This window comes from Zingiber officinale, chromosome 11B (assembly GCF_018446385.1).
Source record: "Zingiber officinale cultivar Zhangliang chromosome 11B, Zo_v1.1, whole genome shotgun sequence".
NCBI lineage: Eukaryota > Viridiplantae > Streptophyta > Magnoliopsida > Zingiberales > Zingiberaceae > Zingiber > Zingiber officinale.
Window position 1 is genome coordinate 56,908,638 of NC_056007.1, and position 21,318 is coordinate 56,929,955.

Genomic DNA, 21,318 nt, shown 5'->3' on the forward strand with positions numbered 1-21,318 from the left:
AGGAGGGGTGAGGAGGTCTCATGAGATAACAACTCTTATTCTCTTGGTGGAGACTCTCTTGGTGTGGCCGGCCCTCTCTCTTCTCCCTTTCCCTTTGCTCTCTTTTCTTTTGTGGTGGTGGTGGCCAAATATTAGAAGAAGGAGAAGAAGGCTTTGGGTGGTGTTCATCTTGGAGGATCGTCGCCCACACGACGTCCAAGGCGAGGTGAGGAATATGGCAGAAGATCTCGAGGTCATTAGCTTGTAAAAAAAAGGTATAATTAGCAATTGTTTTCCGCATCATGTTAGTTATTTTTCTTTGTATGAATTCCAAACACAAGAGACATTAGATCTAGTTTTTTTAATTAGTAATTCGTGTTTGTGTTTTTCTTTATTTTTCGAATTTGTGATTCAATTGTTCTTTTTGGTTAAACCTAGAGTTATATAAGGAAATTAAATATTAGCTTTCCTTAAAAGGCTTTGTCTAGGCGGTGGTGGATGCTCCCATACCCAAGAAGGACATGTGCCTGTGCCTCGCCATGCAATTCTGGAAGCCAATTTTAGAAATTAATATTTAATTAAATTTATAACGTAGGTGGATTTGGTTCAATAGTGTTAAGTTCTGCTTGCGATCCAAGTCTAAACCATTAAGAACAGATAAGTTAAATATGGAATCAATGATGTTAAGTTCCGTCTGCGATTCCTAATTTAACATCTAAAGAACACAATAGGTTGTTTAGGAAAGGTTCGACACTTGTACAAAATTTTTGTACAGTAGAACCAGTTTGATCTTCCTAGGACCAACCAACAGTAGCAGCTACATGGAGAGTTAATTGCTACAAGGTGTAGTAGTTAACTGTCGAAATAGCTGTTATAACTAGTAGCAGCAAAGTAAAGTCCAAGTGGCTGCAGGTGTTTGTAGCAGCCGTCAACCTTACACGTCATAGTATAAATCCTTCCTTCCTTCTACGCCTGCTATTCCAAGTTAGCTACTACAAGTTGTAGCAGCTGCAAGGACAGTTTGCTGAAGTAGTTGCTGCAACATTTAGAAGCGAAGCAAAGGCGCTGCATCAGTAAAAAAGAATTTCAAATAATTTTTTACCAACTTGCTATACATGAACTTAAATATTTGTAGCGGTAGTATCTGCTAGAAAATATATCTACCACAAAACTAACTTACCAAGTGGGCGCTTCACATTTGTAGCTGCTACAACGTGTAGCAGCTAACGCGCAGACGTGGTTGTAGGCTGCAGCCGTTTGTAGACGCTATCATCCTTGCACGTTATAGAATTAATCCTTCTAATATATGCATACTATAACGGTGGAGAATAACAAATTAAAATGAAATGAATTCCATTGGGAATGGAGAGAGGTGGTAAGCTCTCACAGTAGCTGTGAGATTGAAGACACTGGTGAAACTTTCCCGATGGGAGGCGTGAGATCCGACGGACGACAGACGACTGAGATGGCGAGAGCGAAAGAGAGAGAGAGAGAGCGGCGAGGGAGATTTTAATTTAGAAAATTTCCCACGCAAAAGTACTTTAAAAAAGGCGAAAGGGGAGAGAGAATAAATGACATTTTTTTTTATAGCGAAATCGAGTTGGCAACGCCACGTCTGCGCGTCGCTCATGGTCATGCACAAATTGTTACTCAGCATATCATATATATATATATATATAATTTTTTAAATTCATGGTATTAAACATTTTTGTTTAAACAGCATATACTATATATATATATATATATTTTTTAATCCATTGGGATAATCGATTGGATTATACCAATCGACTACCATAAGGTATCAATCGATTAATAAGTCTAATTTTATATTGTTAAGGCTGATTAAGTAATCTGTTCGAATTAAGTTTCTAGAATTTTCTTAAGTCTATCCATACAACTTGCTACTAATTTAAACTAATGTGTCCGCCCAAAGACAGACACCTTAGGTAGGTTTAGTATATTTTGTGTTGGTAGATGTATATTTATGCTAAAAGTAATCGACCCACAGGAAGGTTACTTTTATGCTAGATATATGCATAAGGTAGCTTACAACTATGGAACAAAATATTATTTTGTTCAGATCATACACAAAATATGTCTGCCCAAAGGAAGATATATTTTGTGGATGATTAAGGTTGTTACAAGCTATGGACCAAAATATAACTCATATAAAGTGTAATATTATGTGCAGAATGGGTCGGCCCACAAGATGCACATTGTGTGGTCAATTAAAATTTGAGTTATATTAGAGAGTATCGCTAACAAATAATGTGTCGGCCCAATAGAAGGCACATTATGTTGTACTTGGTATCTCATAAAGAGCCTATTATATGCATTTAAAATTTTATTTTATTTACATAATTTTATATTACCTATATGTTCTTGGCTTTAATCAAATCGTGAGTATAAATAAATTTCTCTCTTTAATTTCAGTGTAATATGTAACTACCAGCATTAATAACATCCCAACACTAACTGGTTCAAATTTTGCTAAGTGGAAAGAATACATGTGTAAAATACGACACCCGAATAATAAATAAATAATAAGTTTATTTGAGAAATAATCTTATTAGATTTCATGAGAATTTTTAGAGATTTTTTTGATATTTAAATGGAGTCCGTATGACTCGTTTGAGGGGATGAATCGGTGGAGCTAAGTGGAAGTCTGTTTGGATTATCCAATAAGTGGGAGGTGATTGGGGAATAAACTTAGGTATTAATTAAGTAACCTAAGTTATAAACCTAAGTTATTTCCTCACCCTCTCCGCTCCCGATCCCCTTTGTGTCGAACCACCGTCGACCTCTTCCCCCAGCCCTCTCACGTCGCCGATGAGCACGACGAGCGGGGGACAATGTCAAGTGTGCGAACCGGCGACGGGGGTAGGTCCTCTGGCCGAACTTCCCCTCTTCAGTGATTTCTTTCCCAGTGACACCGAGCCACCGCTTCGCGGGCATCCCGATCACATTGACGCAGCTTATCCCACTGCTGGTCGAGCCTCCTTTCTCCCTCTCTCTCTCTCTCTGGCGGCATGGAGCGCTTCTCCTCCCTTTACCCTTCTTACGATCGAGCTACAGCCGACCATCGAATCTGTACCATAGCTGCCTCCTTATCAACAGATTCTCTTTGGATCAAGGAGATCCAACGCCTCCTTAACACCGGATCTTGGATCAAGGAGATCCATTGCCTTAGCTCCTTCCTCCGAACACTAAGTCATGCCTTAGCACCATCGTCGCCCTTCTCTGTCCTGGAACTACAGATCTAGATTTAGGGTAAGTATGTGGATTTTGATTGATATTAGGAGGAATTATTTCGTGGTTATCTTGTTGGGTTGATACCATTTCTTGGAATTTCAGTGGAAGATTTAGGGTGTTGGATTTGCTGTGGCGACCCTTCTTCAGTTGAGGATTGAAAGAAGGAGGCTGTTAAGGTTAGTTTTCATGGTAAACATTGATCCGATCAATGATTGATACTAGTTTTAGTATGTGTTATTATGTGATGGTTTGGTTAGTTGTAAATGAATTGATGATGGGGTTGAGTTAGTGGAGATATGAAGTTGTTTATATTCATGGATTAAATTATTAGTTATTTGATTATAGTGCTAGGTTTGGTTATATATAGGTTACTTGATATGAATGCGAATTGGAAGATGAAACAATCGATTTGATTGAGGATTAGTGGTTTTTGTTGGATGATATGATTAAACCTAAATTAATCAATTGGATGAATTAAGTATGTTGGATTTATATTGAATTGACTTGTTGGTAATGGTTTGCTATATGTATCAATTAAAGAGTTGATAAGGTTGGCTTAAATCTAAGTTAATCAATGGATTTGGGTGAATCGAGGTTCATAGTTGGATTAGGGTTTTTCCCTAATTAAGTTGGGTTGAGTTTAGCTAGTTGTTGTTTATGAAATTAGCTAAATTATACATCACGTGATTTGTAGGACGTTGATTCGAGATGAGCGTCATGACCTAGGTTTTAGTCTTATACGGTCGACAGATAAAGGCGGGTACTTCTTGCTTTATCTCTTTAGTACATTGATCTTAGTGCATGAGCTATATATTTTCGAATAGTTCCTATATTTATCTTGATTCCACTCGTATTTTTCCTTCACTTGATAGTTCCACTCGATCTATGAGATATTCGTTTCTATATCTATACAGTCTTATGTTACTGTCTATATGATATTTAGCAGATACCCTATACCAGATACTAAATATTAGATATTGGATATATGGATACTAGATACCATGCTTACTTGCTTGAATGTTGTTATTTACACACCTTACTGAGCATGCTGGCTTCATGTAGCATACCTGTTTTCTGTTTATATATATGATGACTATTGCATCTTCCACATCATATCATGGCATGCATGCTGGCGACCATTGCCTCCCTTGTGGTGTGAGAGAGTCGTCAGTCAGGGCCGCACACTCGATCACTCAGAGGTAGTGGTAGCTGGAGTGTGCCGCTTGTCCTCACGTGCTCGCACTCACTCACTCATGGGTAGTGATAGCTGGAGTTGCGAGTAGCAGGGACCCTTGTCGTAGATGTAGCTAGTTAGCTATTATACAACTGCCCCATTGGCCACTTGAGAGTAGTGGTAGCTGGAGTGGTGTACAGTCTGTCACTGACCCGACCTCTCGACCATACAGGGGTCATGGTACAGAGGGGTGGGTGAGAGTAACCATCTGTGCATACGCTGTTATTATTATATCTGCTGATGCTGTTGTTGCTTACTTATGTTGTTATTGCTTATTTATGTTGTTGTTGCTTACTTATGCTGATATGCTCACATAGGTTGAGATATATACTTGAGGTATGGGTTAGACACTGGTTTGCTTATTGGTAATATGTATGTACCTCACATGTTACCCATGTAGTTATGAGCAGTACTGTAGCAAATCTTTGCTACACCTGACCTTCTATTACTAGCCTAGGATATGGTTTCAGGTATGGACACTTATTATGATATCACTGTAGTATCTGCTATTTCTCTCTGCGAGACTGTATACCTTTGTATCTCTAGTTCTTTACTATACTCATGCACTATCTGTTCTATTATCCGTTGAGTTGTATACTCACCACCCCATAAACTGATATATTTCACCAGGTAGCAGGTAAAGGACTTATGGAGTCGCTTGGAGAGCCTGTTCGCCAATCCCACATCACATCTGAGGATGATCTTCTAGTTTTGGTTTCCTTTGCTATTTTTGTTTTGGTTTTGTGATCTTTGTATTGTAATAATTTGATGTCGACTTGGAGTTTTGTCTTGTGGTATCTTGTATTGGTTTGGTAATATTGTGTCAAGCCGAGCCGGCTCACAGTTAGTTGTTTTGTTTGCATCATGTCTGTTATTTTGTGATTTCCGCTGTGTTATGTTTTAGCCGAGTGGGCTACGTTATTAACTGCATGGTTATGCTATGTTTCATCCGTGTGGGCTGCATTATTAATTATGTGGTTGTGTGTATATTCTGGTCGTGTGTGGCTGATGTATTTTGTATGTATGTATGCCTCAGATTGTCACCAGTACAAGGGAGATGCTGCCAAATTTTTTTGATAAGGACTCCTTTAGGGGCGTGACAATGTAACCGTAGTCTTAGGCTGCATGGACTTAGACTATACATTAAGGAATGATTGCCCCGCATCTTTGACTAGTGCTAGCACTATAGAGCAGAGGGCTGAATTTCAGCAGTGGGAGAAATCAAATTGCATGTGTCTGAGTATCATGAAGCTTTCCATACCGGCACCAATAAAGGGCTTAATAATGGAGGGAGGAGATGCTAGGAGTTTCCTGGACCAATTAGCAGACCGATTCACCTCAAATGAAAAGGTCGAGACTACCATACTTGTTACGAAGTTGGTAACCATACGGTACAATGGTAAAAGGAAATATAAAGGAGTACATTATGGAGATGTCCAATATAGTGACAATTCTGAAAGCACTAAAACTCGATATGTCTGAGGGTATGTTAGTGCATTTCGTCTTGATGTCTCTGCCTGCACGGTTCACTCATTTAAGATATCGTATAATATTCAAAAGGAAAAGTGGACATTGAATGAGCTTATTGCAAAATGCTTGCAGGAGGAGGGGAGACTAAAGATTGAGACATCTGAGAGTGCTCACTAAGCATCTGGTTCTCAAAGTGCGAGCAAGAAATGAAAGAGGATCAATAACAAAGGAAAAGGAAAATAACTACAGATTCTGGAGGCAATGGCCATAAGGAGCAGAAGAAGCAGGATAAGGAATCCACTTGTTTCTTTTGCAAGAAGAAAGGTCATATGAAGAAAGACTGCCTCAAGTACGCTAACTGGCGTGTAAAGAAAGGTAAACTTCTCAACTTTGTTAGTTCGGAAGTCAATTTAGCTATTGTACCCACTAACACTTGGTGGATAAATACCGATGCTACTACTCACATAAGTGTCACTATGCAAGGTTGTCTCAGGAGCCGACTTCCGCTTGATGGTGAAAGATACATCTATACAGGAAATGGAAAGAAGGCTAAAGTTGAGTTGATTGGTGTTTTTAGGCTTTTTTTAGGAATCAATGTCTTTCTGGATTTAGAAAATATATTTATTGTATCATCTTTTCAACATAATTTAATTTCAAGTTCTTGTTTGGACAAATCAGGTTATTCTTGTTCATTTAAAAATAGAATTTTTAGTATGTTTTTTAATTCAGTATTGGTTGACAATGGTTCCTTGGTTGATAAAATTTATAAATTGGACACCTTTACTCCTACAGTTGACAACGTGATAATGCATAATATAGGTATGAAACGTAAATTGACTAACAAGAATTCTTCCATGTTGTAGCATAGGTGTTTAGGACATATATCCAAACAACGCCTAGAATGGTTAATGTCACATGGAATTCTTGATTCCCTTGACATGCCAGACTTTCATGTCTACATAGAGTGTATCAAGGGGATGACCACTAACAAAAGGAATAAGGGGGCTAACCGTTGTAGTGATGTTTTGGAGCTAATACATACGGATATTTGTGAACCATTCCCTAAGGTATCTTGGAATGGACACACATATTTTATTAGCTTTATAGATGACTATTCCAGATTTGTCTATCTATACCTTATTAATGAGAAATCACAATCATTGGACATGTTCAAAATTTTTAAAGCCGAAGTTGAACTTCAACTAGGTAAGAAAATAAAAGTTGTCCGATCTAACCATGGAGGTGAATATTATGGTCGATATGATGGATCAGGTGAACAACATCCAGGACCTTTTGCGAATTACCTTGCTGAGTGTGGAATCGTGCCTCAGTATACCATGCCAAGTACACCCAGTCAGAATAGTGTAGCTGAGCATCGTAATCGAACCCTAAAAGACATGGTAAGAAGTATGATGACTTTCACTTCTCTACCAGAGTCCTTGTGGGGTGAAGCACTCAAGACTGCAGTTTACCTACTCAATAGAGTACCTAGTAAGGCAATAACTAAAACCCCATTCGAAATGTGGAAAGGTAAGAAGCCTAGCATTAGACACTTACACGTCTGGAGTTGTCCAGCTAAAGGTAAGCCTTACTAGCCTAATGAAAGGAAATTGGACTCAAGAACAGTTAGCTGTAATTTTATAGGATACTCTTAGAAGTCAAGAGGATATAAATTTTATGATCCCTCTAATAGATCATTCTTCAAAATGGGAAATGTCAAGTTCATTGAGGATAGTGGAATAATAAAATCAGGGAAGTATCTTTTGAGGAAAGCATTGACGATCCTCCTGTGATTACTACTAGTGTGATCAGTAGCAGTATGGTTACCATACCGTACATTATGGGTATCACACATCCCGTGAGCATAGTGAACCAAGATATTCCCATGACATCTCCAATGCAATTGGAGGAATCTGTAACTAAAATTGAAGTATTGCCTCATATTAATGAGCATGTACCTCAACCACCTCAAACACAAGTGTCTTTAAGGTGATCCACAAGGGAACAAAGAACCATGAATTCTCATGATTATGTTTATCCCTAAGAGCATGATTTTGACATAGGGTTGGAGAGTGATCCTACATCTTTCCAAGAAGTCAAATAATGCTCTAACCTTGAAAGATGGATTAACGCCATACAAGAAGAGTTAAAGTCTATGGTAGACAATGACGTTTGGGAACTTGTCGAATTTCCTGAAGGAAAGAAGCCCATTGGATGTAAATGGATATTTAAAACCAAGTAGAATTCATGGGGAAATGTCAAAAAGTATAAGGCTCGTCTTGTTGCCAAGAGATTCACTCAGAAAGAAGACATTGATTATAAGGAGACTTTCTCCCCTGTGTCGACGAAAGTCTCCCTTAGGATAATCATGGCACTTGTAGCTCATTATGATTTAGAGCTACATCAAATGGACGTAAAGACTGCATTTCTCAATGGAGACATAGAGAGTCTATATATATGGTGCAACCAAAGAACTTTGAGTCTAAGAACTCAAAGCACCTAGTATGTAGATTAGAGAAGTCCATTTATGGTTTAAAGCAGGCGTCCCATCTGTGGTACCAGAAATTTGATCAAGTGGTTCCTCATTTGAATTTAAAGAGAACCCCATTGATCAGTGCATATATGTCAAGTTCAGTGGGAGAAAGTATTTATACTTATTTTGTATGTAGATGATATATTTCTTGCGAGAAATAATAAGGATCTGCTGCTTCAAACTAAGTCATTTCTATCTGGTAATTTTGAAATGAAAGATCTTGGTGAAGCATCCTTTGTTTTAGGCATACAGATCTATCGTGATAGTTCAAGAGGCATTCTTGGACTTTCACAATAGGCCTATATTGAAAAGGTGCTTATAAGGTATGATATGCAGAACTGTACACCCGGTGACACACCTGTGTCAAGAGGTGACAAGTTCAGCTTGCAGCAGTGTCCACGACTTGAACTTGAAATAAAGGAGATCGAGTAATTCCCATATGCATCAGTAGTGGAAAGTCTCATGTATGCACAAGTTGTACTCAACCAGATATAACATTTATAGTTGGGATGTTAGGTAGATATGTTAGTAACCCAGGACCGTCACACTGGAAGTGGTAAAGAGAGTAATTGCAGTATTTGCAAAGAACTAAAGGACATATGCTCCTGTATAGGAGATCAGATCACTTGGAGGTGATTGGATATTCAGACTCTGATTTTGCTGGATGCTTGGATAGCAGGAGGTCCACTTCGGGCTATATCTTCATGCTTGCTGGAGGGGCTATATCTTGGAAGAGCGTCAAACAGACACTAGTAGCCACTTCTTCTATGGAGGCAGAGTTAGTAGCATGCTACAAAGCATCCAATCATGGGATTTGGCTATGGAACTTTATCACAACATTATAGATCGTTGATGCGATTGACAGGACACTGAGGATCTATTGTGATAATAAAGCCATAAAACTTTATGCCAAGAATAATCGTAGTTCGTCGAAGTCTAAACACATTGACATCAAGTTTCTAACGGTTAAAGGAAGAGTTTAGAGTTGTCAGATTATGGTAGAGCACATCAGAACAGATTCCATGTTGGCTGATCCACTCACCAAAGGCTTGGTGCCTAAGGTGTTTCATGTGCATGTTGTGGATATGGGAGTTCTTCTTATGGAAGAAGAACTTTTCTAGTAGGAGTCTGTATTTATTTTTTATTATTTTATGTTGATTAATAAAGACAAACATTTGTTTTGATTATTATAGTACTTAAAGTTTAAAACATTAATGGAAATTTATATGTTTGTTTGACACTTTGACTGTGATATCATCATTTACTATTGCTGTTTAGCATTTGGTGTTTGTAAATATGATAAAGATTCCTTTTGGAATCATAAAGTTGATCATGATTTGCTATTGTAGTTTAGCGTAAAGTATTTTGCAAATATGATCTGACCTCTTTTGAGGTCATTTTAGGACCAGTTAGAAATTGATATGTATTGATCACATTTCATGTAATTTTTACTCTACACATCAACATCTTGATCTATGTAATTAACAGCATTGGCATTGTAATTACTGTTGGGGCTTGTTATGATTATATACAGTAGCTATGACATCTTTAGTCCTATACCAATGAAGTTAATGGACCAGATTATTTACAGGGGTATTTTGTACCAATAAAGTTTGATATCAACTAATATTTTACTTGTATTTCACATACAACTCACATATAGCCCAAGTGGGAGATTGTTGGATATAATTATCCCTATCAGGTGGGCTTATTTGTAAGTTGCACACGTGAATATGATCTGAACCCTTTAAAGTGATCTAACTTATGTCTAGTGGGTTTTGGGTAATTGGATGTGGATCTCATATGTGTAGAACCTATAGTCTCACATCTATTATCATCTATTTGCTGATAATAGATGTTCAGTATATATATGGACTTATAGTCTCACATCTATTATTATCGATGAACTGATAATAGATGTTAACTATATATTGGGTTGGCCCCTAAGGGCGTAGGGAATAATCTTAACATAGTTTCTTGTTCCCCATTGATAAGAAGCTTTACGACGTCGTCATCCCCTGAGTCCCTTGGAAGACCTTCCTTTTCACTGCATCTTCTTCCACAGAGATCAAACCAACGACGCTAAAGACAAGGATATGGCTCTTCAATCAGGTTCCTTATCTATTATGTTTATGTATTTATTTTCTTATGTCATGTTCTCGATGAAATTAGATCTTCTTGTTCTTGTATTTTCTATATGTGAATTCTTTATATTTTTAGAATCCATGCGGCTTAGGTTTTACAAGAACTTTCAGTGCAGGGCACCCCGGTGCTTATTCGAAGTCCACTACATGTTAGTTTGATATGGCCAAACAAGACGACTCTCGGCCCCATATCTGTCAAAGAACACTACATTCAAGTCTCCTTATCAAAAATATTTTTCATCACCTCAAATCTGAAAACTCTTTTCTTGCCTCAAACTAAAATTTTGAAGTAACTACTAGAACATCATAAATATGCTTAAGATCAAAACAATCATTCCAAGTTAATCGGCTGCCCTTGGGAACCAAAAACTCGACTTGCCCAATTCTTGCCTGACAAGACGCAGTTTGAGCGGTCTCACTATAAAGTTCATAACTTATTCATTTCTAAGTCAACATGCTCCCTGTTTGAACCCACATGATCCTAACTCGAAGGACTATCACCTGGACTTGATCCTAACTGTGCAGACCCAAGAAATTAATAGGTACAACTTGAACAAACTTACTGGTCGTACACAGGCCATAAACCTGTGCACGCTCACCATAAAATTCATGACTTATTCATTTCTAAGACAAATTGCTCCCCGTTTGAACCCACATGATCCTAACTCGAAGGGAAATCACCTGGACTTGATCCTAATCATGCTAACCCAAGAAGGTAGCAAGTATGACTCAAACAATCTCCTTGGTGGTACACAGGCAACAAATCCATGCACGCTCACCATAAAATTCATAACTTATTCATTTCTAAGTCAAATCGCTCCCCATTTGAACCCACACGATTCTAACTCGAAGGGATTTCAGCTAGACTTGATCCTAACCATAAAGACCCAAAAAAGTAGTAGGTATGACTCAAATAAACTCATTGGTCGTACACAGGCAGCAAACCAGTAATCCAGCATATTTTAAGGACCCTAGGCAGCCTTGACATGAAAAGAATATCATAAAAGATCAACTTTTACATTCTATTATGTATGAAACAAAGGATATATGCGTAAATCATAACATGTAATACCTATGGATGAATGGTACATAGAGAAAACTTTGTACTTGTCTTTATTTGGATAACTTACAACCACGACATCACAAGGCGGCAAACGAGACTAGGGAACACACGGACACCACTGAATCCTTGAACTAGAATCTTGAAATTGGATGGGGAAAACAAACTTAGGGGGGGGCGGGGACGGCGACCAAGGGTTCTAGGTTGGCTTCTTATTCCCCTTTTGTGGTCATCGGTGAATTACCAAATTGGTTAGATTTATAAAGGAGAAAACTAAGTTGTTATGTTATTATTAAAAGTGCTATTAAATTTTACAAATTTTCCTAATCCCCCTTCCAAGTGTTAATTTGTGAAATAATTTTTTTTTACCCCCACTACCTTTAAAATTTTCCTAAGGTTTACCTCGGTATTCCCATCCTCTCCTTTCGGACCTCGTATCATAAAGAAAAAAACCAAAATTCTAAAAGAACTCATCCTTAAACAATTTAAATAAAACAATAATATGATAATGGAATAAAATTCATAATACTACTACTAACCATAATACTAGAGCATGTGGGTTAGTGGTAAAATTTTTGAGTGCTACAAGGACATCCCCATATCTTCAAATAAGATACGAGGGATTTCTTACTAGTCCATACCTTATATGGAGTAGTTGAGATTGTTGGACCCCGTGGTAGTTTTGATGTGATCAACCAAGTTGGTTAGGTCCTACTGTGTTTGATCCCTGTGTCTGAGTGTGCAGGAGCTTAGGAGCACAGGAAGTCGAGCGGAAGACGCAGCTAGTGAGAAGGACGACACGGGAAGGGAGCCGACGGGCTCGGTGCATCCGAAGGACGAGAGAGCTGCGGAAGAGTACTTCGGTGGGCGTGAAGAGCGTGTGTGGCGTTCGAGGGACGTTAAGCCGGGACGGAAGGCTACTCGAGGAGAAGGCCGGGAATTGGGTTCGGGTGAGCCCTATTCCGGTTGGCTGCAATCACCTAACAGAATGGAGCGTCGGAAGCTGAAGAAACCAAGCTGAAATTGGAGCTGCCAGCTTGGAGGTGCCTCCATCAGGCTTGGAGGCGCCTCCAGCTTGAAGGCGCCTTCAAGCTTGTTGAAGGCGCCTTCAACAGGTCAAAGTGACTATTTCAAGCCGCGGATAAAGTTTTATCCACTCACCTCTTGGAGGCGCCTTGGACCCCTATTGGAGGCACCTTGGACCCTAAAGATCAGATTTCCAGAGGCTATTTAAAGGCCCCTGGAACTAGGAATTCACAACAACTTCTACATTCAACTCTGTAAGCATTTCCTAGCAGTAGTTCTGAGCCATTAGAGTGTAAAAGGCTTCTCCGCCTCTAGCAAAGGAGAATTTTCTTAGTGCGCTTTTCACTGCCCTGGATTAACAACCCTCTTGGTTGTAACCAGGTTAAAATTCTGTTTCTGCTTTTATTTTCTATCTCTATTATTTTACTACTGCATTTATTTCTGAGTTGAAATTCGAGGAAGGTAGTTTTATTTTTTGTTTTCAGCAATTCACCCCCCTCTTGCCGGTCTCCGCTGCACCTACAGAGATTGCCTTCATCAGGACTCTGTTTAGCAAGTAAACAATTGTCATGAGTGCATAACCCCAAAAGGTTTTGGAAAGATTTATACAATCCATCATTAACCTCACCTTATCCAACAAGTTTCAGTTATGCCTTTCTGATACACCATTATATTGTGGCGTATAAGGCAGAGTCCATTAAGAAAATATACCATTGTCCCTTAGATAATTTTGAAACTCTTGGCTTAAATACTTACCACCTCGATTGGTTCAAAGTATCTTAATGCTTTTACCAAGTTGTTTCTTTATTTTATTTCTGAATTCTCTAAACTTTTAATAGGCTTCAGACTTATGTTTCATTAGATACACATATCCATAATGAGAGTGATCATTAATGAAAGTAATGAAGTAGCTATAACCTCCTAGTACTTGAGTTGACAATGGTCCACATACATTGGTATGTATGAGCTCAAGTAACTCATCAACTCGCTCACCCTTTCCAGAAAAAGGTAACTTTGTCAATTCGAATGATTTGAGAACTACAATCTTTTACAATTCTGACATGCATTTCTTGCTTATATGGCTAAGGTGACAATGTCACGAGTAAGAGGTTAATTAATTATCTATTCAAGTGCATTTATTGCTCGTTTCAATATTGAATATGTCACTAGATATATCTAACATGAAGTTATCATTGCATAAAGTTCTAGTGCCATAAAAAATACCATTCAAAATTATATAACAACAATTGTTACTAAAAATCAAATGGAAACCTTTTTTATTTAAGCAAGAAATAGAAATAATGTTCTTTATTAATGTATAAACAAAATAACAATTATCGAGTTCTAAGACAAGTCCACTAGGAAGCTTTAACAAGTATGTTCTGATGGCGACTGTAGCAACCTTTGCTCCATTCCCAACTCATAGACTTGATTCTCCCTTGACGAGTCTTTTGCTATTCTTTAGCCCCTGTATGTCATTACATATATGTGAGCCACACCCAGTATTCAATAACCAAGTGTCCAAGGAAATAGTATGACAATCAATAATGAAAATACTTGAAGAGCATGGAGCATCGGATGCCTTATTTTTCTTCACGGACTTAAGATAAATCTTGTAGTTTCTTTGCCAGTGTCCCATCTTGCCATAATAATAGCATGAGCCCATTTGTGTTGGTTCTATTATCTTGACCTTTTTGCTCTTCCCCTTTGCCTGATATTTTAGCTTCCTCTTAGAACCTTTCTTGGAGGAGTCTACTAACATCATAGTTTTCTGTTCACCTTTAACAAAAGGCTCCACAGTCTTGAGCATATTAATTATCTTGGGGATGGTCGATTCTAAATTATTCATCTAATAGTTCATCACAAATTGTGAATAACTTTTTGACAAACTATGTTGAATTAAGTTAATACTTAACTCATGGTCCATAGCAAAATCGAGTGATGTTAAACGCTCTATGTTGTAATTCATCTTTAGTACAAATTATATTGCAGACGAACCCTCTTGCATCTTTGAGCAAAAGAGAATCTTGAATACCTTGAATCTTTCGGATCTAACTTGCTCATCAAACAGCTCATGAAGATGATAGACAATATCATAAGCATCCAAATGCTCTCAAACTTTAAAACCAGTCCAAGAAGTTAGGTCCAATTAATTTGTTCGAGTCTAAAATTGAACACAGATTAACAGAAGTCATAATTAAATGATTAATCTAAAAATATAAAAATGAGAATGTATTAGAGACATGATTTGATTTATATAAATAATTTACATGTAATAAAAGTCTACTTATTTATCAAATTCAGATACCCTTATTTTAAATTTAGGAGATTATAGGTTTTCTCGAAGTGGGTTGATATCCACCATAGATAAGAACAACCTTGACTTTGGTCAACAAGCCATTCTTAGCTATAGCGGTAGGTAACAAGTTTACCGATTGCATATCGCTTATATGCAACTATTACATTATGCTAGTAACTAATTGATTTTCACATACAAATTAAGTTGTTAGCACATTAACAAGTATACATCAAATGCATATCACCCAACTTCACCTCTATCCACATTGATCATGACTTTGCCACAATAAACCAACGCTTCAAGTTTAAAATAAACTCGTTAATCATGAGATTGCATCTCCATAGTTTGAACATATTTAATTTCAAGTTGAGCTTGACTTTAGCCAACAACTCAAACAAGAACATAAAACTCTAGTTCTTACCATATTAATGGAAGGTGTAGGTTTTAATATTGTGTAAAGGATTTGGTTTCATCTATATCATGCAAATATTCTATCTACATGCATTATACACTAGACATAAATGATGACATGACATATCACATGTATGACATTGATGATTGCATGACACAATGCACATATGACATAGCATGGCATATCACACATATGATAAGATCTAATCACATCGCACATGACAAAATCTAATCAAGTCATAATTAATGCATCTACATAACATACCATATGACATGAACTTGAAATAAATTTAAATATGTTATAATTCTAATTTAGAAATAAAAATATGTTATAAATTTGATTTTAATTAATCAAGATTTATCTAATAAAATTAGAAAATTAATTTTTAAATTTAGTTAATATATCTCATCTAGAATATTTTTATCAATCAAGAATCTTTAATTATTTTAGAAATAAATTTTTAAATTAGTTTTCTAACAATTTAAGAAATAAATAATTAATATTTATTAATTTATTATAGAATAATTTAAAACTAGATTTTTTGTGATTTTCCAAATCTTTTGTAACGACCACCCTTCTTACTACTACTACTACCTAAGAGTGACCGTTACTTAACTACTAATTCTACTTAACCGGTATGATTAAAATCACAAGGAAACCCTACCGAAAAATTTCGACAGAATCTCCCCTGTACCGGTGACCATAAACATTAATACATACATAGTATACTTCAGCCACAGGCGGCTGGAACATGCATCAAACACCACGCAGTTTATATATGTCAAAAACAAAAGAAATCATGATACTAAAAGAAGCAACTCTAGCGATGCACGATAAAACGAACCAAAGATTTACAAGTACAAGTTCTAAGTTCTCTTAACAATTTAGCGGAAGCAATCTTAATAAATTCTTAGCAATTCCCAGATCTCTCCATAGTCCAGACATCACACACTTCTCTTGCATCTCCTTGTCGCCTTCCTTTCCTATAGCTTTTCCTTTCTTTGATCTGCAGTAAGAGGAAATAGTATCTATAAGCAAAATTGCTTAGTAAGCGCTATCTAACTCACAAAATCTCGATATGCATGTACATACATCCATAACATGATCTAACTGATTACTTACTGAAGACTACTCATGCTCATCTACTACTAAAAGAAACAGGACATGCTGAAATGCTAAACATGTAGAGCTAGTGCAACATAAACATAAACATAGGCATAATCATGAACATGACTTGAACATACTTGTATGCGTACTTATAAACCTACTATTGTGGTGATCTAGTTACACTTAGCAATACCTTAACATAAGTTGTTGATCAGACAACTACCCTAGCGCTAGGTTGGTAGGGTCCGAACTTAGGACTGGAGCCCCCCTTTATTCTGGCGCGCTCACCGGGCTTAGGTCCCCAGATCATACCACCATCCCAGAACATATCTTAGTTGATTCTGGCGCGCTCACCGGGCTTAGGTCCCCGGATCATACCACCATCCCAGAACATATCTTAGCTGATTTTGGCGCGCTCACCGGGCTTAGGTCCCCGGATCATACCACCATCCCAGAACATATCTTAGTTGATTCTGGCGCGCTCACCGGGCTTAGGTCCCCGGATCATACCACCATCCCAGAACCTATCTTGGTCTTTTCTTTCTTTTCTTATCTTTCTTATACTTTTCTTAAACCCAAAATACTATTAGGGTATCTTTCGTATGCATCTATGAATGAAACTAACTGTGTAACACATAATCAGGCATAGAATACAAAAGAAATATGCACATACAATACTTATCATGATCTGGACCATATCGGAATTTAATCAAACACCTGTGCAACATGAGTCTACACCATTCTAATCTAATCTATACTGTTACTACAGTTACAAGCATCCTCAATCAAAGCTTAAGAACTTCATAAGCCAGAACGGAACAACACAAACCTACCAAAAACATCACGATCTTGGTTCTGAACCCAAGCTATTTAGAAGAAGAAACAGGACTGGTAACCCAGAAATCCATGCCTTACTAACAGGACTTAAAATGATGCAGAGCATACAAAATATCCATAATCCACCAAGAGCAATCAAGAACTAAACGGAATTAAAGAAAGAACAGGACCCGAAACCTCAAAAGAAACCATAACCCTAGCAACCTCTTTTCTTACAGCATGATCTTAAAAGCTAAAAGGAAATAAAAACCTAATTCCTTAGCCAATTCACAAATTCCTCACAGCAGCAACTTAAGAAAAGCAAACTTCCATAATAACATGCTTCGAAAACAAGAAGAGGAACAACGAATAAACCTCGAAGCTATCCTACTGCAGGTGAGTAGCAACTTACCTTGCTCCTTGAACTCACAACCGAAAAGAGGGAGGCTCTAAGGTTCGCGGAGAAGCTTGAGTTTCGGCGGCTTCTTTGTGTTTCTGAGCTCTCCTCATCGAGGTGGTCACGTACGGTGAAGACCGGCCGGAAAAAGCCTTCGCCGGCCGCCGGAGGGAGAGAACCCTAGCTCCGCCGCCTTCTTCGCCCGAGAGCCGTCGCGCGCACAAGAGGGAGAAAGGGTTTCGTGAGCCAATCCCTTTCTCTCTTAACTTATCCCTTTTTATAACCGAGGGTATTCTGTTATGGCTTAAGAATATTTCGCTCCTTACCTTTTCATGAAATACTCGCAGAACCGTTGGCTGGTTGTGTTTTTGCCGAACACCAGGTCATGGGTTCAAATCCTCAGCCGAGCCTTTTTCTTTCTCTTTTATTTTAAATGTTCCTAACTATACCTTATATAAATTTGTTCTCATATCTAGATAACAAATCGAGCACAGCTCGGTTGGTCGGGCCGAGTTTTGCTTGGGCCGAGGAGCTCGGTTCGAAACCCAGCTTCTTTAATTTATTTTCCTTCTTATTATTCTCCATTACCATGTTCTACATCATATACACTTTATCTCATATATTATTAACAAAACATTTCCAGACCAGTTGGTTGGCTAAGTCCGGATTCAGGTCCGGGGTCTTGGGTTCAAAACCCGGCTTCAACATTTTTTTGTCACAATTTCTTTCTTTTGGTAAAAATACCAAACGACCTCCAAAAATTCCATAAAAATACTCTAAAAATTTCTAAAAATCTCTAGAATTTTTATAAAGTATTTATAGATTTTAATAAGGTCTTTTAGGACTCCAAATCACAAAATTTGGGGTGTTACAATCCTCCCTACCTTATAAAAAGTTCGTCCTCGAACTTAGACTAATTCTGGATATTTCTATCTTATACTATCCTTTACTTAGTAGTACTTCTTTGTGTCTTAATCTCTTAACTTCTCGATCCTCTATTATTCATCTCGCATCGTATCCATTAATGGTCTTTGGAAGACTTGATATCTTCCCTATCCTTTCTAAACATACTTATGTATATAAACATAAGAGAAACAAAACTAAAATTGTCTCTATTCTTTCTAAGCATATGTATCAAAACATAGAAAATTAAAACATGAATTTTCTTCTTTCCTAAGCACATATAAGCAGATACTTTATACTGCAAATAATAAAGAAAGTATAAAAGAAAATTAAATACTTCCTTACTTGAAGACGGCAAGGATGATGCTGATGTGTGATGCTGGAGAATGGGAACTGCTCTGATACCAACTGTAACGACCACCCTTCTTACTACTACTACTACCTAAGAGTGACCGTTACTTAACTACTAATTCTACTTAACCGGTATGATTAAAATCACAAGGAAACCCTACCGAAAAATTTCGACAGAATCTCCCCTGTACCGGTGACCATAAACATTAATACATACATAGTATACTTCAGCCACAGGCGGCTGGAACATGCATCAAACACCACGCAGTTTATATATGTCAAAAACAAAAGAAATCATGATACTAAAAGAAGCAACTCTAGCGATGCACGATAAAACGAACCAAAGATTTACAAGTACAAGTTCTAAGTTCTCTTAACAATTTAGCGGAAGCAATCTTAATAAATTCTTAGCAATTCCCAGATCTCTCCATAGTCCAGACATCACACACTTCTCTTGCATCTCCTTGTCGCCTTCCTTTCCTATAGCTTTTCCTTTCTTTGATCTGCAGTAAGAGGAAATAGTATCTATAAGCAAAATTGCTTAGTAAGCGCTATCTAACTCACAAAATCTCGATATGCATGTACATACATCCATAACATGATCTAACTGATTACTTACTGAAGACTACTCATGCTCATCTACTACTAAAAGAAACAGGACATGCTGAAATGCTAAACATGTAGAGCTAGTGCAACATAAACATAAACATAGGCATAATCATGAACATGACTTGAACATACTTGTATGCGTACTTATAAACCTACTATTGTGGTGATCTAGTTACACTTAGCAATACCTTAACATAAGTTGTTGATCAGACAACTACCCTAGCGCTAGGTTGGTAGGGGTCCGAACTTAGGACTGGAGCCCCCCTTTATTCTGGCGCGCTCACCGGGCTTAGGTCCCCAGATCATACCACCATCCCAGAACATATCTTAGTTGATTCTGGCGTGCTCACCGGGCTTAGGTCCCCGGATCATACCACCATCCCAGAACATATCTTAGCTGATTTTGGCGCGCTCACCGGGCTTAGGTCCCCGGATCATACCACCATCCCAGAACATATCTTAGTTGATTCTGGCACGCTCACCGGGCTTAGGTCCCCGGATCATACCACCATCCCAGAACCTATCTTGGTCTTTTCTTTCTTTTCTTATCTTTCTTATACTTTTCTTAAACCCAAAATACTATTAGGGTATCTTTCGTATGCATCTATGAATGAAACTAACTGTGTAACACATAATCAGGCATAGAATACAAAAGAAATCTGCACATACAATACTTATCATGATCTGGACCATATCGGAATTTAATCAAACACCTGTGCAACATGAGTCTACACCATTCTAATCTAATCTATACTGTTACTACAGTTACAAGCATCCTCAATCAAAGCTTAAGAACTTCATAAGCCAGAACGGAACAACACAAACCTACCAAAAACATCACGATCTTGGTTCTGAACCCAAGCTATTTAGAAGAAGAAACAGGACTGGTAACCCAGAAATCCATGCCTTACTAACAGGACTTAAAATGATGCAGAGCATACAAAATATCCATAATCCACCAAGAGCAATCAAGAACTAAACGGAATTAAAGAAAGAACAGGACCCGAAACCTCAAAAGAAACCATAACCCTAGCAACCTCTTTTCTTACAGCATGATCTTAAAAGCTAAAAGGAAATAAAAACCTAATTCCTTAGCCAATTCACAAATTCCTCACAGCAGCAACTTAAGAAAAGCAAACTTCCATAATAACATGCTTCGAAAACAAGAAGAGGAACAACGAATAAACCTTGAAGCTATCCTACTGCAGGTGAGTAGCAACTTACCTTGCTCCTTGAACTCACAACCGAAAAGAGGGAGGCTCTAAGGTTCGCGGAGAAGCTTGAGTTTCGGCGGCTTCTTTGTGTTTCTGAGCTCTCCTCATCGAGGTGGTCACGTACGGTGAAGACCGGCCGGAAAAAGCCTTCGCCGGCCGCCGGAGAGAGAGAACCCTAGCTCCGCCGCCTTCTTCGCCCGAGAGCCGTCGCGCGCACAAGAGGGAGAAAGGGTTTCGTGAGCCAATCCCTTTCTCTCTTAACTTATCCCTTTTTATAGCCGAGGGTATTCTGTTATGGCTTAAGAATATTTCGCTCCTTACCTTTTCACGAAATACTCGCAGAACCGTTGGCTGGTTGTGTTTTCGCCGAACCCCAGGTCATGGGTTCAAATCCTCAGCCGAGCCTTTTTCTTTCTCTTTTATTTTAAATGTTCCTAACTATACCTTATATAAATTTGTTCTCATATCTAGATAACAAATCGAGCACAGCTCGGTTGGTCGGGCCGAGTTTT

General features: G+C 38.0%; 2 long non-coding RNA genes across 2 annotated transcripts; both read right to left on the reverse strand.

The window, feature by feature from the left end:
• Positions 1-16,236: 16,236 nt before the first annotated feature.
• Positions 16,237-17,997, reverse strand: LOC122035035. The gene is made up of 2 exons (XR_006126868.1): positions 17,745-17,997; positions 16,237-16,415 (listed from the first exon to the last, which is right to left on the reverse strand). It is a non-coding gene; the product is annotated as an uncharacterized LOC122035035 (long non-coding RNA).
• Positions 17,998-19,307: 1,310 nt separating this feature from the next.
• On the reverse strand, positions 19,308-21,039 carry LOC122035185. The gene is made up of 2 exons (XR_006126923.1): positions 20,817-21,039; positions 19,308-19,486 (listed from the first exon to the last, which is right to left on the reverse strand). It is a non-coding gene; the product is annotated as an uncharacterized LOC122035185 (long non-coding RNA).
• Between the last annotated feature and the right edge of the window lie 279 nt (positions 21,040-21,318).